The 22,252-nt window shown below is 36.9% G+C and overlaps 1 long non-coding RNA gene across 3 annotated transcripts in view; it reads left to right on the top strand.

Moving 5' to 3' along the window:
- Positions 1 to 8,722, top strand: part of LOC126084765 (uncharacterized) — a 173,183-nt gene extending 164,461 nt beyond the window's left edge. Inside the window, exons 3-4 of one of the 3 annotated variants that reach the window (XR_007519061.1) lie at positions 284 to 367; positions 8,289 to 8,722. This is a non-coding gene — a long non-coding RNA (uncharacterized LOC126084765). Of the gene's footprint in view, positions 1 to 283; positions 2,276 to 8,288 lie in introns of those variants that run through there. The other 2 variants (XR_007519060.1, XR_007519059.1) reach the window with 2 other exon arrangements.
- The last annotated feature ends 13,530 nt before the right edge of the window (positions 8,723 to 22,252 follow it).

Raw genomic sequence — 22,252 nt, 5'->3', positions numbered from 1 at the left:
CTAGAAAAACACTAAGAAGGAGATGGTAATTCAGGGGCTGCCCCAATCCTATCTCCTGTTGACAGGGTGGGTTCCTGTTTACCCAACTTCTAGATGGTAATCTTTTTAAAAGCTCTTTTGTTCCACCAGCACAGTTAACCCTATCTGTCTCACAGGGTATGGTTCCTGTTTACTCAACTTCTAGATGATAATTTTTTAAAGGCTCTTTTGTTCAGCCACTGGCACAGTTAACCCTATCTGTCTCAACACCTTTTTATTTTAAGTCTATAATAAAGTTTTCTAGATTCTAGATAAGGCCGTGGAGAAAATCAGCTAAGAAGAGCCTTCGTTGCAACATGCAGATTAACTATCTTGAGTGGTGGCAGAGGTAAGCATGTTGGCAATTTGGCTAACTTTATTTCTTTTATTGAAGGGAGGATTTGATACTCTGAAAGCATTGTGCAAAGGAAAACACTGTACCCACAAATCATGTCTTGATGAGAAACAATGACAAAACTCTCCAAATCAGCTTACATGCCACATCAGCTTCTCTGTGCTAGGGAATTTCAAAATGTAGTTACTGGGCCAAGCAATGAATTAGTTAAAAAAAAAAAAAAAAAAGCCAAACAACCAAGACAAGGACACTCCCCAGTGTTTCCTTGGTTATGTGTAACCCACATTGCTTCAAAACAATAAACAATCCCTTGGTTTTTCTAAAGCTTCCTTAATACTATAGTAAATTAAATAACCTCAGAGATTAATTATTTTTGCTTAAATTGTAATAATAATTATTCTGTGCTGGATTTACATGGCCACATTTCTCCAAAGAACTGATACTGTCTGTACTTTTATTATACTTTTGTGTCTATATTTGTGATTTTATCATATTTTTTTTAATTATCAGATATGTCATACGTATGTCAATGAAGTAGATTTGTGGGAATAGGGAAACCAGTGTCAGATATTAGGTTGGCCACTGAGCAGCTGAGTCATCTTAGTTAGGTAAATTAACTCTTTTGTGCTTTCATTTCCTGATCTGTAAAATGGGAATGATCACACTTTATGCATAAATTTGATAGGAGGTTTAAAGGAGATTATGAATGTGAAAGTAGATTGTAAAGCATCGTGCAAAATACACATATTACTTGTTTTAATTACTCAGAAGAAGGTAATAATTACTGTCGTAGTAAAAGCATGTTCCTATCTTTGTTAATCACTCTGATTTTTAGAGTATTTCTACTTGGACTCAATGGAATTTTTGTATCAAAATCCACAAGGGTAAAAGTCGATGTTTCTAATTTTACCTTCTACAGTTAGCTTCCTTTTTATTTCTCAGGGATATATTCCACCAATGAGGAATCTGAAGGAAAAGAAATTGCAATGTACCCAACATGCCCTGCCTGGGACCTGTCTTTGGCAATGTCAGTCCTTCGGCATATGTAATTTTTGAGAATATTTTTCTTCGTAAGTGACCATCATGCCAACAGTTTGCTTACTTTTTGAATTTATCCGATTTATTTGCTTTGTTCTATCACCAAAACTCCAGTTTAGACTTTAGCACTGAAAGTTGTGCAAATCTGTCATTTTTTAATGTCCTGGGGTTCCACATTCATGACTGGTATGATTCAAGTGGTCCCTCGTGTAGCATATTTGTCTTTGTCTGAGATCACTGCAAAAAGGAAGCACACGGAAGATTGAAGTCAGCCATCTGCCCAGAGGTTAATTTTGTACATTCCTTGAATTTGTTTCAGAATAAATGGCCTTTGAAAGATTTCTATACCAGCTATCCCAGTCTTATTTTGTCCAACTGACCTCACCCAATTTCAGACAATTTTCAAGGAACTTGTTCTATGAATTTTGTTGCTATGATTTAGGTTTGCAAACCTTAAAAAGTTATAAAAAGACTCTTAAAATGATAGAGGCTCCATCTATCTGCCATGGTTAAGTCAGTCCAGGTGTGAGTACAGTAAGATTCACAATAGCGTGGTGACATGCCCTGGCCTAAAATTATAGGATTCCCTAAAGAATGTCATACTTAACTGCAAAATGAAACACTTCTTGCACCATCATACTCTTTCATAGTTTTCTTTTATCTCCAATATTGTGACTTTGTAGGACGATTTCTCTCTTTGATCCACCTGTAAGGAATGATTACAGGTAACTTTCACGTGTTTGTATTTGAACTTAAGAGGTGCTTACACTATAAGTTTTGAGTTTATAAAATGCAAAGTCTTTAAGTCCATGCCTTAAAGCAAAATGTCTCAAAGAGATAAATTCCTAAAAAAGATACATTTCAAACTGAAACTTATAATTCACTTTCATAGAAAGATAGCTGGAGGTTATTTCAATTTTAGATCGTTTTATTCTGAGTTTCTAAATATTCTATCTAATTTTCCAGTTATGTCCTGTATTTTTTTGCCTCCCTATATTCTTCATTATTTTTTCAAATATGAGATTGTGGCTTACTTACCTTTGTGAAGCAATACATTTGCGAGCTTAATTGCACCTTCTACACTCTTCATAAATGAAGGGACCTGACATTTATTGGCCACCTACTAGGTATTAGGTACATTATCTGTATCATCTTGTTTAATCTATAGGACAATACCATAAGGTAATGCCACTATTGTACTCATTATATGAAGAAACTAAAGCAAAACAAAACAGCAAGCACAACAAAAAATGAGGAACAGAAATGTTTAGCCACTGTCCCAGCTCGATAGTAAACAAATAGAAAATGACAGACTTGGATTTGAATTCAGATGTTTGACTCCAAAGTTTATGCTTTTTCTATTATACCAGCTGGCACTAAGAATGTTTTTAAGAAATCATCACGTTATAATAAGGTGCCACAGTGTGCATAAATCTAATATGTGTGTGTTTAATTATATTGCAAGCTAACTTGCAAATAAAGGTCCAAAGTGTCTCAGAACTCTAGTCAGCCTACTGACAGCAGCTTTTGCCTGGTTTGCAGAACCTAAACATGGACTTGGCCCAGTATTTGCCTGCACTGCTTAGTCAGCATAGACATGGCGGTAGAACTGTTGCCTTTGGGATTTCCCTTTGCTGACATCTGGTGCAGGGTTATCATTGCTAATGAATATAAACTGGAATTTAGAAAACCCCAAATTATGATGAAACCCAGTGCCGTTGCTGTCCTACTGGGGTGACTTTTAATCACTATGGGACCTAAAGTGCATAACGTTAATGTAATCAACAGGAATTATACCAGTGTCCTAATTACAGACAGAAATCAACACTCAGGACTCAATATTAGCAGTGGTCCACACTTTCATCTCCCTTGAAAGGAACAGGGATGGTGAATGAAAATCAATGGCAGGATTCAGCCTTTTCATGCTGATTCAGATTTTACACAAATTTTAATTCCCCAGATGAACTGAGACTTAGGCAATGAGGGCATTTTTATGGCTCTAAATTAAGTAACGTGGTGTTTAGATAAAATAATATGAACTATATGTGGCTTTAATGAACTCTCCGACATGAATACAAATCTGCCTTTGGCTGATTGAGGAGGAGCTCATCACAAAGTGTAGTAAATTCTCCTGCAGGGATAATTGTATATACATACAGATTGATAGAGAGTTAGATTCATCCATCCATCAATCATCCATCCATCCATCTATCATCCAACTATCCACTCATATATAGCATAAGAAAAATGAACAGTGGGTAATAATATTTAAGATATGGGCAAATAAAGCAAATGTAATGGGTAGTAAAATGGAATAGCAGTACTAATATTTGGATAGGAAATCAGAACCCGAATAGTCACAGTAACTCCAAAAAGGAATTATCCTGGCCTTAGCCTATTTTGTGCTTGTATTTCCTTGTCAGCAGAAGGAGAACAGTGGTACCCATGTCTTCACAACTCTCAAAGAGTCAGGAATCAGGAGTTCTGCTTTAGCTCCTTTAAGTTTCCCCATATACCAATATATAAAACAAAAAAGGGAATCATTTTAGATAAAATCTACCATCTTACTAGTTATTTTCTATTTGCTTCATTTTTTATTTTATTTTCATTTTCTTCTTTTATGTCTGTTTTTGGATTTAGTATTTTTTATGATTCAACTTTATCTCCACTATTGGTGTATTATTTATACTTCTGTTTATGTTTTTTTAGTAGTTGGCCTAGGGTTTACAATATACCCACTCTCACTTATCAACGTGGTTAGGTTCCAAAGACCAGATCATTATGTGAAAATTGGCATTATGCAAAAATGGAGGATGACTACATCAGATCACAAAAAATGGAGAATGACTACATTATTACCTAACTGCCAAATTACATCATTGTGTAACTGCCAAACTACTGAGAATCATGGCCTAACCTTGTTGACACATAACCTTAACCATCACAGCCAGCGTTACTGTCGCCTTGCACCTCGGCATTCGTTACTGCCAAGCATATTTCATCAAAGCACAAAATAGTTGGATAGTAGATTTTGTATTGTTGTTGTAAATATGAAATATAAGTTAACAAGATAGTCACTAAGTGAGGGGTAGGCATATTGATCTTTAATTAATCGCCATCTTCTTTAAGATAATCTTCTACTTTACTTGTGTAAAAACCTAAGTGTATACTGCTTATGCTTATTCTCTATTTCTTTTTGCCCTCCTTTATTTATTTATTTATCTTATGCTAATTTTTTTTTTATTGTTATAACTGTCCTTTCATGTATGTTTTAAACACACAGTATATTGCTATTATTTTTATTTTAGGTGGTCAAATCATATTTTATAACTATTAAGAATCAGAAACTATTTTTAATAATAACCTTTATGTTTATATTCCTATTGCTCTTTATTTTTTTGTGTAGACCCATGTTTCTGTCTGCTATCATAGACCATCTGTCTGAAGAACTTCCTTTTCCTTTTCTTTTAGTGTAGTAATAAATTGGTAATAAATTCTCTCAGTTTTCTTTCAGTGGCTTTATAGTTTAGATTTACCTTTAAATTTATCATTCATCTCATATTAACTTTGAGTTGAGTTGAGATTTACCTTTTTTAATATAGATAATTTTTTTTTTTCCAGCACATTTGAAAAAAAGATTTTCTTTGCTCATTGAGATGCTTTGGTACCTTTGTTTAAAATCAAATGTCCGTATAATCTTGGTTCTATTTCTAGGTGCTTTAGTCTTTTCCATTATTTTTAGTTTATGCTTATGCCAGTACTACAGTCTTGATTATAGTACTTCATAATAGGTCTTGATTTTAGGTAGTATAATTCCTTCATATTTATTCTTTCTTTGCAAGATAGCTTTAGATAATCTACATTGCTTGTTTTCTCATATTAATTTTAGAAAGAATTCATCTATTTTTACAAAAAACTCATGCTGGGATGATGTTTGAAACTGTGTTGAATCACTAGGTCAACGGGGAGGTGATTGGCTTCTTAACAATATTGTTTACAATACATGAACATGGCATATCTCTGCTTTTATTTAGGTCTTTAATTCATCTCAATGTTTTTTATAGTTTTCGGTGTAGCTATCTTATATGTTTTTTTTGTTAAATATATTCCTAATTATTTAATGATTTTAATGTTTTGTAAATGATATTTTAAAAATCATTTTCTAATTGCTGCTAGGATATACACCTTTTTTTGTATATTGGCTTTGTATCATGAAACTGAAAAATTCACATATGATCATTAGAATTTTCTACTTAAGAAGCAATGTAAGCTATAAGTACAGACAGTTTTACTTTCTTGTTTGCAATCCTTATGCCTTTTTATTCATGTCTTTTTCCACTGGTTAAAAAAACAAAACAAAACAAAGCAAACCTGTTGCCACCAAGTCATTTCTGACTCATAGTGACCCTACGGGACAGAGTAGAACTGTCTCATAGAGTTTCCAAGGCGCGCCTGGTGGATTTGAACTGCCGACCTTTTGGTTAGCAGCCAAAGCTCTTAACCACTACGCCACCAGGGTTTCCATTTCCACTGGTTAGGACTTCAATATAATGCTAAATATGAGTGGTGAGAGTGGACATGCTTGTCTTGTTCTTGATCTTAGGGGTAAGGTATCAATATCTCATAATTACATATGCTGTTATGTGTCAGTCTTTCCTAAATGACCCTTATTAGATTAACAAAGTTCCTTTCTGTTTCTAATTTGCAGAGATTTATTATACACGCCTGTTGAATTTTGTTAAATGCTTTTTCTGCATCTGTTTAAGTGATCATGCCATTTTTCTTTTTTATTCTGTTAACATGATGAATTGCACCAATTGATTTTTCAATGTTAAACCAAACCTACATTTCTAGAATAAACTTTTTTTGGTCACCCAGTACCTTTCTTTTTATGCAGTGCTGGATTACATTTGCTAGTATTTACTTAAGAAGTTTCGCATCTATGTTTATGAGGGATGTTGGCCTTGATAAGCTTAAACATAATAAATTTCAACCTGTACGTAAGTATAGGTTATAATGCCTACAACTAATGAGTTGAAAAGCAGTGATGAAAATGCATGAAAACTTCTGAAAATGTTTTTATGGATTTACATACAAAAGAAGGCTTACAAATCCTCTACTGAAAATTGTCACATAGATTATATACAAAGAGAATAACGCTAGAATTTGTGTTTTTTGGGTTCCTTGTAATGTAGCAAAATTATTCTGTGCCCAGATAAGAATTTTATTAAAAATTATTTTGTTAACTCTGCTGTTTCAGTACTCTGTTGTAGAAAAAAAAAAAAAAAAATTTTTTTTTTTTTTTTTTTTTTTTTCAGAGAAACAACTTTTATCCAAGCCTTCTGCAACAAAGAGATTTTTATTGTGACATAACAAAAAACAGAATGGGAAACTGGCTGCAAGCACTCAGGCTATTAAAAAAAAAAAAAAAACAGGCTATTAGCAGACCAAAATCCAAAGAAGCACAATCTCTAAGTGCTTTTTATACAATTTTGACAGGTGTGATTCGTTATGAGTGAATTACTTACAGACTATGATTGGTAAAAGTAAAGACAAGGAACTAAGATCACGATTGGCTGACCTTTTCTTGTTTTTCTGTTCTAACAATTTGGTCTCTTGACGCAGGGGTCTCCAGTCTGTCATATGATGGTTGTTTTTTATTTGTTATTTGGGCTAAGTATGGTGTTGGGTAGATCTTTAACTCACTTCCTGGGGTAAATTGTTAGTTTCCCTACACACATCCACCGTCCATTGAACTAGTTAGAGCACTCTGCCTCACTCCTTTGATGTAGTTTGCTATTGTTTCAAGCTTTTCAGATTCTGACGAACAAGTTGGCCTTTTTCGGTTATGGCCTGCTGTGGTTAGGTTAACCCTTTATCACTCTCAAATTATTTTGAAAACACATTTACTTCTTTTTAAAAGTACAAAATAAAAAAAAGTTAATTGTCACTGTTACTTCTTTAAAAATATTGCGTGTAGCTATTTCTTGTCTTTGGGTACTTACAACTTATGTTCTTATTTTCTCTGACAAGTCTTGATTTTGCCTTTCCCAAATTCTGGCCCTGAACGCACAATAATAAAACTGTTAGGATGACCTTTATATCTAAACTGTCTCTGAGTTTCCTGGAATGGCCATCAGGAAACACAAAGATTTCCTCCTCCACCTTATAAAAGGAAGGATATAGGAATAATTATGTTTGCTTAGCATTTTCCACACTTAATTAATTCCAGACCTATGTGAGAGCTCTCTTGTTTACCAACCAAAAAAAAAAAAAAAAAACAAACTTAGGATAAAAAAAAAAAAAAAACCCTGAAATCAACAAATCAAAAGAGAATTCCAGCCTGTCTAAGGCATTTATATGTAAATAAAATGTGTTAAGATGAGTAGATTCCAATGATTCTTTATCTTTCATATTAAAATAAACATTATCATGTTCATGTACAAAGGCTGACACAATAGCTATCTCTAAAATGGTTTTGTTTCTAGGTTTAAATACTCTTGTCAATCAGGGGCAATCGTTACACAGTTTATGGGATAAATTAAAGTCCTAGGAGTTTGTTGGTTTTCACACTTTCCATAATATTATCTTTCTTTCAGCATAACCAGTGAATAAATCTTTATAAAATTGATAATGTTTTGTAGCTGAATAGAGTGTTCCACCCTCCTCCATTCTAATAGATAGTTGTATAATAAATTAACCAAAGACATCTTGTTTTTTCACCCACAGGGTTTCTGCTTCCTTACATTCATTTAAAGTCCTCTGATTTAAGCTTAAAATCTGGATTGTGACTTCTGGAAGGAACACCCAAAGAATCTGAATAAGGGACTTTAACAGATTCTCTCTCTTTTTCTTTCCCTCTTTCTCTTTCAGGGAGACGTTCACCCTTGGAAACCTGTCACCGTGTTGTGAGGAAGCCAGGCCTTGTGGTGTAGGCGATCTGGCCAACATCCCTAGCTAAGCTGTCAGCCCCTGGCCAACATTAACCATCAGCCAAGGGAGTGAGTGAGCTTTCAGGTGATTCCAGCCCCCAGCCTTCAAGCCCTCTGAGCTGATACTCAGTGAAGCAGGAATGAGGTGTTTTTACCAAGCCCTGCTCAAATTGCAGATTCATAAGCAAAGTAAATATCATTTTAAGCCACCAAATTTTGGAATAATTTGTCATGCCGTCAGTAACTGGAATTGATTTTAGTACTGGAACTTAGTCACTGGAACAGATAATACATTTTTAGGTATCACTGACATCATCGTCACAGACAGGTGACTGAGTCAGGATTTCCAGAACTGTTTGGTTTCAGAAGCAGAAAATTTTTATTGGCCTTTACTTTAATTTGGATATGAATTGTTCAACTTTGCAGTAGTAAAGGTGAAGGCCAATTAATGGTAACTGCCACTTGATTATTTAAGAAAAATCCAGATAGATAATGGATATATATGGGATATGCTTCATACTCTAATAATCCTGTGGCTGGAAGAAACCTGTAAAAAGGATTTTGATATATTGGCAAGTTATTACCCAAGGGTAACTACCACCAGAAGTATATGGAGGATCGTTTTTACGTATTAGAAAAAACACAAGTTTTATAAACAAAAAGTATCTTAGCAAATCTGATAAGTAAAAACAGATATCATTTTTGTTTAATTTGAATTTAATTACTAGTATAGTTGAACTTTTTCATGTTTATTAGGTACTTTTTTATTCCTTCTGTTGTGAATTGATTGTTCATGTCAACTGCCCCCTCAATGGAATGTTCATATCTTCTTACTGATTTTAAGAATCTTTTACATAAGAATATTAACCTTTTGTCTATCATTTATTTGAACATAGTATTTTGGCTCATGAGTTTAAAATTTTTTATAGTGTCTAACATATAGAAATTTTTAATATTTTTATAGCTATATCTTTTGATAGCTATATCTACCTTCTGTTCCTTTATGATCTTCCTAAAGTCCTTTCAAACTCAAGATTACAGAAAACCATCTATACTTTCTTATACCAAAGTCATTACTTCAGTTTTGAAAATTAAATCTATATGTGAGGTAAGAATCTAACATTTTTCCTATGATCAAGGTATCAACAGATCATTATTATATTTATTATCATAAAACACAGCAATTAATGTATCCTCCATTTTTTTTTTTTTTTTTACCATTGTTTAGTTGTCATATAACCTTTGTAATAACAATCAAAAACACCTCTTCTTTCATTGTTGCTGTTAGGTGCTGTCACTCTGATTCTTGACTCATAGTGACCCCATGGGACAGAATAGAACTGCCTCATAGAGTTTTCTAGGCTGTAATCTTTATGGAAGCAGATCACCAGGTCTTTCTCCTTTGGAGCTGCTGGGGAGATTTGAACCAACGACCTTTTAGTTAGCATATGAGACCTTAACCGTTGCACCACCCAGGCTCCTTTTCCTTTATTACATATTCATATTTTTGCAGAAGATCCTCTTGTTCTGAATTCCTACAATAAATTGACAATCTTTCCACAGTATGTTTCTAATTTTTCTTTTCTTCCATTATATCCTTATTTATTCACTCACCAAACATTTGTTGAGTGCACTAAAAGCAAAATACTGTGTTGAACTCTTTTCCTACCACACCTGATTATATTTCTGTTAACAGAGTACTAGTATCAACAAAAGATGGAATTAGGGATCTTATATCCAAGGGTATAATTTACATATTTATGGAGTGTGTTGTCCAGATTACTCTTATTGAGTTACAATGTACAGAACCTAATTTTGGAGAAGAAAAGTTTTAGTATGTTTTATAAATTTTTTTGTTGAGCATCAGTTATTTTGAAATTGTTGAATACAAATCTATCAAGGTATGAAAAAAATTTCCTGATGACTTAAAAAAAGAATCCGACCCTATACATAAAGCAAACCAAAAAAAAAAAAAAAAACAAACCCATGCTGTCGAGTTGATTCCGACTCATAGCAACACTATAGAACAGTGTAGAACTGCCCCATAGGGTTCCCAAGGAGCTGCTGGTGGATTCAAACTGCCGACCTTTTGGTTAATAGTCAAGCTCTTAACCACTGCACCACCAGGGCTCCTAACCTTACACATAATGGAGAAAATTATACATTTTAAAATAAGAATCATAGAAAAATTTCTATTATTTATATTTGTAGTAAAAAGAATAACTGAGATGTATAAAGAATGCAAGCCCCTATGTATCTGTCCGTTTGTCATACAGTGGGGGCTTGTGTGTTCCGGTGATGCTGGAAGCTATGCCACTGGTATTCAGATACCATCAGGGTCACCCATGGTGGACAGGTTTCAGCTGAGCATCTAGACTAAGACAGACTAGGAAGAAGGACCCAGCAGTGTACTTTTGAAAAGAATTAGCCAGTGAAAACCTTATAAATAGCAGTGAAACATTGTCTGATATAGTGCCAGAAGAGGAGCCTCCCCCAGGTTGGAAGGCACTCAAAAGACGAAAGAGGAAGAGCTGCCTCCTCAAAGTAGACTTGACCTTAATGACGTGGATGGAGTCAAGGTTTTGGGACCTGCATTTGCATATGTGGCACAACTCAACATGAGGAGAAACAGCTGCAAACATCCATTAATAATCAGAATTTGGAATGTATGAATCTAGGAAAACCAGAGATCATCAAAAATGAAATGGAAACACATAAGCATTGATATCCTACGCATTAGTGAGCTGAAATGGACTAGTATTGACCATTTTGAATCGGACAATCATATGGTCTACTATGCCAGTAATGACAACTTGAAGAGGAATGGCATTGCATTCATCATCAAAGAGAACATTTCAAGATCTATCCTGAAGTACAATGCTGTCAGTAATAGGATAATATCCAAATGCCTACAAGGAAGACCAGTTAATCTATTATTCAAATTTACCCATCAAGCTCTAAGGCTAAAGATGAAGAAATTGAAGATTTTTATCAGCTTCTGCAGTCTGAAATTGATTGAACATGCAATCAGGGTGCATTAAAAATTACTGGTGATTGCAATGTGAAAGTTGGAAGCAAAGAAGAAGGATTAGTAGTTGGAAAATATGGCATTGGTGATAGAAACGATGCTGGAGATCGCATGATAGAATTTTGCAAGACCAAAGACTTCTTCATTGCAAGTGTCTTTTTTCACCCACGTAAATGGCAGTTGTACACATGGACCTCACCAGATGGAATATACGGGAATCAAATCAACTACATTTGTGGAGAGAGACAATGGAAAAGCTCAATATCATCAGTCAGAACAAGGCCAGGGGATGAATGTGGATCAGACCATCAATTGTTCATATGCAGTTTCAAGTTGAAACTGAAGAAAATCAGACTAAGTTCAAGAGCTACAGTACAACCTTGAGTATATCCCACCTGAATTTAGAGACTATCTCAAGAATAGATCAGATGCGTTGAACACTAATGACTGAAGGCCAGACAAGTTGTGGAATGACACCAAAACATCATACGTGAAGAAAGCAAGAGGTTATTAAAAAGACAGGAAAGAAAGAAAAGATCAAAATGGATGTCAGAAGAGAGTCTGAAACTTGATTTTGAACGCCCAGGAGCTAAAGCAAAAGGGAGAAATGATGGAGTAAAACAGCTGAACAGAAGACTTCAAAGGGCAGCTCTAGAAGACAAAGTAAAGTATTATAATGACATGTGCAAAGACCTGGAGGTAGAAAATAAAAAAGGAAGAACACCCTCAGCATTTTTCAAGCTGAAGAACTGAAGAAAAAATTCAAACCTTGAGTTGCAATAGTGAAGAATTCTATGGAGAAGATATTAAGTGACATAGGAAGCATCAAAAGAAGATGGAAGGAATACACAGAGTCACTATACCAAAAAGAACTGGTCAATGTTCAACCATTTCAGGAGGTAACATATGATCAGGTACCCATGGTACTGAAGGAAGAAGTCCAAGCAGCACTGAATGCATTGAAGAAAACAAGGCTCCAGGAATTGTTGGAATACCAACTGAGATGTTTCAACAAATGGATGCAGCACTAGAAGTGGTCACTCGTGTATGCCAAGAAATTTGGAAGACAGCTACCTGGCCAGCCGACTGAAAGAGATCCATATTTAGGCCTATTCCCAAGAAAGCTGATCCAACTGAATGTGGAAATTATCAAACAATATCATTAATATCACATGCAAGCAAAACTTTGCTGAAGATCATTCAAAAGCAGCTGCAACAGTATATCAACAGGGAACTGCCAGAAATTCAGGCCAGATTCAGAAGAGGACATGGAACCAGGGATGTCATTGCTGATGTCATATGGATCCTGGCTGAAAGCAGAGAATACCAGGAGGATGTTTACCTGTGTTTTATTGACTATGCAAAGGCATTGCACTGTGTGGATCATAACAAACTATGCATAACATTGCCAAGAATGGGAATTCAGAACACTTAATTGTGCTCGTGAGGAACTTGTACATAGATCAAGAGGCAGTTGTTTGGACAGAACAAGGGGATACTGAGTGGTTTAAAGTCAGTAAAGGTATGCATCAGGGTTGTATTCTTTCACCATACCTATTCAATCTGTATGCTGAGCAAATAATCTGAGCAGCTGGACTATAGGAATAAGAACGGGGCATCAGGATTGGAGGGAGACTCATCAACAACCTGCGTTATGAACATGACAGGACATCGCTGGCTGAAACTGAAGAGGACTTGAAGCACTTACCGATGAAGATCAAAGACCACAGCCTGCAGTATGGATCATCCTTCAACACAGAGAGAACAAAAGTCTTCACAACTGGACCAATAAGCAAGATCATGATAGAGAAAAGATTAAAGTTGTCAAGGATTTCATTTTACTTGGGTCCTCAATCAACACGCATGGAAGCAGCAGTCAAGAAATCAAAAGATGCATTGCATTGGGCAAATCTGCTGCAAAGGATCTCTTTAAAGTGTTGAAATGCAAAGATGTCACCTTGAACTCGAAGGTGCCCCTGACCCAAGCCATGGTGTTTTAAATCGCCTCATATGCATGTGAAAGCTGGACAATGAATAAGGAAGACTGAAGAAGAATTGATATCTTTGAATTGTGTTGGCAAAGAATATTGAATATACCATGGACTGCCAAAAGAACGAACAAATCTGTCTTGAAAGAAGTACAACCAGAATGCTCCTTAGAAGCAAGGATGGGGAGACTGCATCTTACATACTTTGGACATGTGATCAGGAGGGATCAGTTCCTGGAGAAGTGTATCATGCTTGGTAAAGTACAGTGTCAGTGGAAAAGAGAAAGACTGTCAACAAGATGGACTGACACAGTGGCTGCAACAACAGGCTCAAATATAGCAACTATTGTGAGAATGCTGTGAGACTGGGCAGTGTTTCATTCTGTTTCCATACAGTCTCTATGATTTGGAACCCACTCAATGGCACCTAACAACAACATAAAGAATGGATAAAAGTAATATGGGAAGTTTCTTAAATGATTACAGAATTGAGGGATATGTAATTGTTCTTGCTAGAAATTGGCTTCTTGATTGGTAATAGCATATATGGAGTCCCTGGATGGCACAGACAGCTAAGCACTAGACTATAAGCTGAAAGATTGGCCATTTAAAACCACTCAGAAATGCCTCAGAAGTCAGGCCTGTGATATGCTTCTGAAAGTTCACAGCTTTAAAAATCCTATGGGGTAGTTCTACTGTCCACACATGGGGTTGTCATGAGTTGGAATCAACTTGATTGCAACTAATAGTAACAACAACAACAGCACTTATATCTCTATATGTCTCCAAAAAACCCCAAACCTGTTGCTGTAGAGTAGATTCCAACTAATGGCTATCCCACATGTTTTAGAGCAGAACTGCACTCCATAGGGTCTTCAGTGGCTGTTATCTTGGCAGTAGATCACTGGTCCTTCCTTCCACAGTGCCGCCGGGTAGATTCAAACCACCAGCCCTTTGATTAGTTGTTAGTTGCCATTGAGTTGGCTCCAACTCACAGGGACCCCATGAACAACATAACAAAATGTTGCCTGGTCCTCTGCCATCCTCACAATTATTTCTACATTTTAGCCCTTTGTTGCAGCCTCTGTGTCAGTCCATCTCATTGAGGGTCTCTCTCTTTTTCGCTGACCCAGTACTTCCCCAAGCATGATGTCTTTCTCCAGTGATTGGTCCTTTCTGATGGCATGTCCAAAGTAAGTGAGACAAAGTATTTTCCTTCCTCACTTCTAAGGAGTGCGTTGATGGTTTGCACCACCCAGGTACTCCAGAGAAAGATATAGGGTTTTGTGTGTGTGTGTGTGTGTGTGGAGCAACCCTCATATATCCTAAATTGCCTCTAACCCTATTTTTTTTATAATTTTTGTCGTGCTTTAAGTGAAAGTTTACAAATCAAGTCAGTCTGTCTCATATAAACTTATATACACCTTACTACATACTCCCATTTACTCTCCCGCTAATGAGTCAGCCCGCTCCCTCCTTCCAGTCTCTCCTTTCCTGACTCTTTTGCCAGTTTCTAATGCTTTCTACCCTCCCATCTCCCCTCCAGACAGGAGATGCCAACACAGTCTCAAGTGTCCACCTGATACAAGTAGCTCACTCCTCATCAGCATCTCTCTCCAGCCCATTGTCCAGTCCCTTCCATGTCTGATGAGTTGTCTTTGGGAATGGTTCCTGTCCTGGGCCAACAGAAGTTTTGGGGACCATGACCGCCAGGGTTCTTCCAGTCTCAGTCAGACCATTAAGTCTGGTCTTTTAATGAGAATCTGGGGTCTGCATCCCACTGTTCTCCTGCTCGCTCTGGGGTTCTTTGTTGTGCTCCCTGTCAGGGCAGTCATCGGTTGTGTCTAACCCTAGTTTTGACGTGCCTCATTCCTACCCAACCTTAAGGTCCAGGTTATTTTCGACCTGTTCATGAAGCTCTTTCTGATCCTCTCCCTTTGCTGACTGGTAATAACTTCTCCCAAGTCTGTGTCCAAATCACCTTCAAATGAATTTGTCTTATTATAATATACATAATTATGTGATAAGGAGCTATAAATTATTGTACGATGTTTTGCCCCAGCACCTAGGACAACAGCTGGTGTATAACATATGATGAATATTTATTGAAATGAATTATTATTATCTCTGTGATATTTTGCTTTCCTACTCACTGGTGGAAACCCTGGTGGCATAGTGGTTAAGTGCTACGGCTGCTAACCAAAGGGCCAGCAGTATGAATCTGCCAAGTGCTCCTTGGAAACTCTATGGGGCAGTTCTACTCTGTCCTATAGGGTTGCTAAGAGTCACCCTCCTGATGATCAGGGACCGTGTTGTCTTCATGTATTTGTTTCCCATGGAGTCTATGACCTTTCATGGAGTAAGGGATCAATACCTACATATTGAGTGGTATATTTATGATGCACTGCTTACATGTAAAATCTCATTTAATCCTCACAAAACCTGTGATGTAAGCAGTATAATTATTTTCATTTTATAGATAAGGAATATGTCCATGGCCACCCAGCCACCAAGCAACAGAACTGGGGTTCAGCCACACGATCTGAGACTCTGCAGTCCACTTTCTTAACTGCTTCCCAGTCTCCCTGTTGTGAACAGAATGCTGTAGTACAACTGGAGACTTTAAAAAGCCTGCCTTAGATTCGAAAAAAAATATTGAATGTTATATCTGATTTATTTCTCAAGCTATAATTTTCTTATCTAACTACTTTCCAGGGCTACATTGTCTTCATTTTAAAATATGCATCAGTGACACTTATTAGGCATATAACTTATTTTCACTCTCTCTGAGAATTTATAATTCTGCCAAGGTAAACATTATTAAATGGTGGTACCTGAAATTACCATGTTATCTTTTAACAGTAAAGGCAGCAAGCAGAGCAGAATAATAATTTTATTTTCTGTAAACCCACCATTGTTACTATCTATGTTAGGAACTCACACATTTGGGTCTGAGCATACTAAAGGGAAGGATTCAATACATAAGAGACTACGGATCACAGGGAGGCTTTATCCTAGCTCTTTCTACTCTGTTGTATTTTTTTTTACAGTTTTGTCTATGAGTGGATTAACACATGACTCTACTTGAGTTAAATAAAATGACTCATTATTTTGCCACCTAATGCATCAGAAGGCAGACACTTTTATGGTTGGCAGAAACACTTGTACTTGAACATCTCTGGTAATTTTGAATATTCCTGGAAACTTCCATCTTCAACAATATTTTCCAAAACTATAGTTTACTTTCCAGATGCTAATGCAACTAATATATACAATATGGCTGTTTGCTGTCTCCTTTTCTCTTTTGCAACCTGAAATATATACTCTGTTGTCGCTGTTAGGTGCGTCGAGTCAGTTCTAACTCGCAGCTATACTCATAGTCGTACTCATAGTACAACAGAATGAAACACTGCCCAATCCTGCACCATCCTTGCAATCGTTGCTATGCTTGAGCCCACCATTGCAGACACTGTGTAAATCCATCTCATTGAGGGCCTTTGTCTCTTTTGCTGACCCTCTACTTCACTCAAGCATGATGACCCTCTCCAATGACTGGTCCACCTGCTCATTTCTAAAGAGCATTCTGGCTGTACACACATGTTGTCTAGCAGAGACAACATGAAGGCAATGGTCCTTCAGTGGTAGAATTCTCGCCTTCCATTCAAAAGACCTGGATTTAATCCCCAACCGTCACCCATTTGTCAGTGGAGGTTTGCCTGTTACTGTGACTCTGAACAGATTTCAGTGGAGCTTCCAGGCTAAGATGGACTAGGGAAAAAGGCCTGGTGGCCTGCTTCTGAAAGTCAGCCAGTGAAAACTTCATGGATCAGAACAGTTTAGTTCCAGGTTCGACTTAAGGGCAGCTAACAACAACAGCACAGAGCAGGGAGCTTGGTGTCGTTTATAGCACCATGATTTTTATTTAGAACCTGTTTCCTTCTATCTTATGGTCAGATTGATTTCTCTTAAATTACAACAGCAATAGCAGTAACAATAACACAGCTCAAAGTGTCTCTAGTTCAAGCTCACCCCAGGCCTCAAACTTATTTAAAAAGAGATAAGGTATATATTATTACAATATTTTTCCTACTCCTCCTCTCCACCATCTGGTGGGCCTCTACAATTTCATTTCTGATTCCTCTACATCTCTGCTTGCCCCCTGCCCTTGATTCTTTAGCCACGTTGAATCCTTGGCGTCCAGAACACTCCAGGCTTTTTTTTCTTTTTTTTTACTCAGTGCTTTGGATTCTGCTTCGCTCTTTCTCTTTGCTTGCTCATCCTTTGATTCTAAGTATCATTCTGTTTCAGGAAGCCTTTCCTTTAATTTCAGGGCCTTGATGGTGCAGTAGTTAAGTGTTTGGCTTCTAACTAAAAGGTCAGCAGTTCAAATCCACCAGCTGCTCCTTGGAAACCCTATGGGGCAGTTCTACTCTGTTCTATAGGGTCACTATGAGTCAGAATTGACTTGACACCAATGGGTTTTCCTTTACTCCCAGACTCCATCATCTACGTTCTTATCCCATGTTGCCCATTACTCTGTAAAAGCACTTTTTGTGTTTTGTAGTAATTTAACTGCATTCATGTTTTTATCTTCATTGAGACTTGAGGGAAGGACCTGACCTTAATTCTTTTCTGTATTCCTATTACTTATGACAATGCATTGCAAAAAATGTATTGGATGAATTAATAAATAATTGAAAAGCATAGGTTTAGTAATTAGACCTGGGTTGAAATCTCAATTCTACAACTTAACTTCCCATATGACCTTAAGCAAGCTACATACCTTCTCTGAATCCTGTTTTTATCACTTACAAAATGAGGACATAACAATCTTTCCCACAGTGTTATTGCACAGTTTAGTAAGATTTCATATATAAAGTTCCTAACACAGCATTTGGCACATATTTTTCTTTTAGATATTAGATATGGCCTTGGTGATAGAAATGCTGCTGGAGATCAGATGATTGAATTTTCCAAGACCAATGATTTCTTCATTGCAAATACCTTTTTTTCACCAACAAAGTATTGACTATACACATGGACCTTGCCAGATGGAATACACAGGAATCAAACTGACTACAGCTGTGGAAAGATGATGGAAAATCTCAATATCATCAGTCAGAGCAAGGCCAGGGGCCAACTGCGGATCAGACCATCATTACTCATATGTGAGTTCAAGTTGAAACTGAAGAAAATTAGAACAAGTCCATGAGAGTCAAACCACGACCTTGAGTATATCCCACCTGAATTTAGAGACCATTTCAAGAATAGATTTGACATGTTGAACACTAACGACTGAAGACCAGACAAGTTGTGGAATGACATCAAGGACATCATACATGAAGAAAGCAAGAGATTGTTAAAAGGACATGAGAGAAAGAAAAGACCTAAACGGATGTCAGAAGAGACTCTGAAACTTGCTCTTGAACGTTGAGTAGCTAAAGCAAAAGGAAAAATGACGAAGTAAAAGAGCTGAACGGAAGATTTCAAAGGGTGGCTCAGGAAGACAAAGTAAAGTATTATGATGACATGTGCAAAGATCTGGAGATACAAAACCAAAAAAGAAGAACACGCTCAGTGTTTCTCAAGCTGAAAGGACTGAAGAAAAAATTCAAGCCTCGGGCTACAATAGAGAAGGATTCTATGGGAAAAATATTAAATGATGCAGGAAACATTGAAAGAAGATGGAAGAAATACACACAGAGACTATACCAAACAGAACTGGTTGACGTTCAACCATTTCAGGAGATAACATCTGATCAGGCACTGATGATACTGAAGGAAGAATCCAGGATGCGAAGAAGGCATTGGTGAGAAACAAGGCTCTGGAAATTGACAGAATACCAATTTGAGATGTTTCAGCAAACAGATGCAGTGCTGGAAGTACTCACTAGTTTATGCCAAGAAATTTGGATGAGAGCTACCTGGCCGACTGACTGTAAGAGATCCATATTTATGCCTATTCCCAAGAAAGCTGATCCAACCAAATGTGGAAATTACTGAACAATATCATTAATATCATACACAAGTAAAATTTTGCTGAAAATCATTCAAAAGCAGCTGCAGCAGTATATTGACAGGGAACTGCCAGAAATTCAGGCTGTATTTAGAAGGAAGTGGAACCAGGGATATCATTGCTGATGTCAGATGAATCCTGGCTGAGCAGAGGATACCAGAAAGATATTTAACTGTGTTTTATTGACTATGCTAAGTTATTCAACTGTGTGGATTGTAACAAATTATGGATAACATTGCCAAGAATGGGAATTCCAGAACACGTAATTGTGCTCTTGAGGAATCTGTACATGGATCAAGAGGCAGTTGTTCGAAAAGAACAAGGGGATACTGCATGGTTTAAAGTCAGGAAAGGTGTGAGTCAGGGTTGTATCCTTTCACCATACCTATTCAACCTGTCTGCTGAGCAAATAATCTGAGAAACTGGACTATATGAGGAACAGGTCATCAGGATTGGAGGAAGACTCATTAACAACCTGTGTTATGCAGATTACGCAGCCTTGCTTGCTGAAAGTGAAGAGGATTGAAGCACTTATTGATGAAGATCAAAGACTACAGCCTTCAGTATGGATTACACCTCAACATAAAGGAAAAAAAAAATCCTTACAACTGGACCAATGAGTAACATCATGATAAACGGAGAAAAGATTGAGGTTGTTAAGGATTTCATTTTACTTGTATCCACAATCAACACCCATGAAAGCAGCAGTCAAGAAATAAAAAGACGCGTTGCATAGAGCAAATTGGCTGCAAGGGGTCTCTAAATTGTTAAAAAGCAAAGATGTCACCTTGAAGACTAAGGTGTGCCTGACCCAAACCATGGTGTTTTCAATCACCTTGTATGCATGCGAAAGCTGTATTGCGAATAAGGAAGACTGAAGAAGAATTGACACCTTTGAATTGTGGTGTTGGTGAAGAATATTGAATATACAATGGACTGCCAAAAGAATGAACAAATCTGTCTTGGAAGATGTACAACCAAAACGCTTCTTAGGAGCAAGGATGGCGAGACTACGTCTCACATACTTTGGACATATTATCAGGAGGGATCAGTCTCTGGAGAAGGACATGCTTGGTGGAGGGTGATAGAAAAAGAGGAAGACCCTCAACGAGATGAATTGACATAGTGGCTGCAACAATGGGCTCAAGCACAGCAACAATTGTGAGGATGCCGAAGGACTGGGCAGTGTTTTGTTCTGTTGTGCATGGGATCACTATGAGTCAGAACTGACTTAACAACACCTAACAACAACAACATCAGTTAACATCACCTTAACATTTGCAAAATACATTCTCAATTATGTCAAAATAATCAAATACAGCATCAGGTGGTGACATGGGAGAAAAGAAAGTCATCCTGGGATTGGATATTTGCTACTGGGAATCTATAAATTGAATCATCCACATGTCAGTTGAAAACTGACCATCCAGGATAAGTGGGAAGTAGGACTTTGAGTAGACTTGCCGTAATTTTATCTTGTGGAGGGAGTGGGGAGAACATTTTCCCTTTGTCTTATGTGACACACTACAATCTTGTCTGTAGTATATGAATACCTATAGCAGTTTCCCCCTTATGTACCTGTTGGGTTGAATGCCTGGTTTATCACTGCTTTCATTTATTTGCTCATTTTGATTGCAAATGACAGAAAACATAGTAATTTAAATTACCTTAAACAATCAAGGGAATAATATGTTACCTAAGATAATAATCAGAGATGTAAGGCTTGATCTAGAGCTAAAATGATAGTTCTAAGGATCCACTGTGTGGGTTCAATTAGCAACTGCAATTATTAATTTTAACTCCAGGTTCTTCCTTTATTGGTAATAAAATGGCTGCTTTGGTTCTAGACTTCATAATCCACCAACTAGGGGAAAAGAGAAGGCTTCTTCCTTCTGGGAATCCTCAGTAAGGCCTTTCTATGTCTCTTTGGTTTTGACTGAGTAATGTGCTCATCTTTGAATGAATCTTGGTGGCCAAAGTGGGTAGGAAATGCTGATTGCCTTAAGCCAAGTAGACTCCTCTCCTGGAGCTGGTAGTGGCAGTGGGCTCAAGGCAATCTGTACCTCACGGCTGAGAACGGAAGACAGATGTTGCCAGAGGATATCTGGGTGCAACTGAAAAAAGGGCAGAAAAGTAAATTTCAGGGAGGGAGCCAATAAACGTCTTCTATACATCTATTGCATATCTATGTTCTACTTGGCTCTGTGGTCATTAAAAAAAAAAAAAAATTTTTTTTTTTTTTTTTTAGAGCTGCTAAATTTTGGCAGCCTTGCTGGCTTGCTCCTTTTTTTTTTTTTTTTTAAGGTAGAATCTTGGACAACAGAAAGTGCGGAGGGGATGGAAGGGAACGTTCTTTTGGCATGTGTACTAAGGGGAGCATGTTGCTAGCATTATCCTGAATATTGTGGAGAAAGAATGAGCTTGCTTGACTCTATTTAGAATAGAGTCATTTTTTTCCATTTAATTTTTGTTACCACGGGTAGCTACATTATGCTGGGTGTTTGCTCAATTAAATCCTTGAGCAGCACCTTTTTTCTCTGATGAAGAGGTGCTTTCTGTTTTCTTCTTTGTGGAATATAGTTTGAAGCGGAATGGATTTTTAGCATTCCTGAACAATGTGAGTGAATTTTATGACCCTGACATACAGAAAAAAAAAAAAAATTCTTTAAATCTTGTGGGTGGTTCTAGCTTTATAATCCCCAATTTTGTTTGAGCCTGATTCACCTTGTTACAAGACAAATGATTTGAGGAATTATTAATAGATTATAAAGCCCTATTGTGTGAATAAATAAAATTCACACCCTGGAAATTTTATTCCAAGTGCTCCTTTTCTAGGTTACATAGGTGCCTAAGTGAGAATTTTATCATTTTTCTACT

Source organism: Elephas maximus, chromosome 10 (assembly GCF_024166365.1).
Source record: "Elephas maximus indicus isolate mEleMax1 chromosome 10, mEleMax1 primary haplotype, whole genome shotgun sequence".
NCBI classification, from domain to species: domain Eukaryota; kingdom Metazoa; phylum Chordata; class Mammalia; order Proboscidea; family Elephantidae; genus Elephas; species Elephas maximus.
The sequence above is the reverse complement of the archived record's forward strand: the minus strand, read 5'-3'. Positions and strand labels throughout refer to the sequence as shown.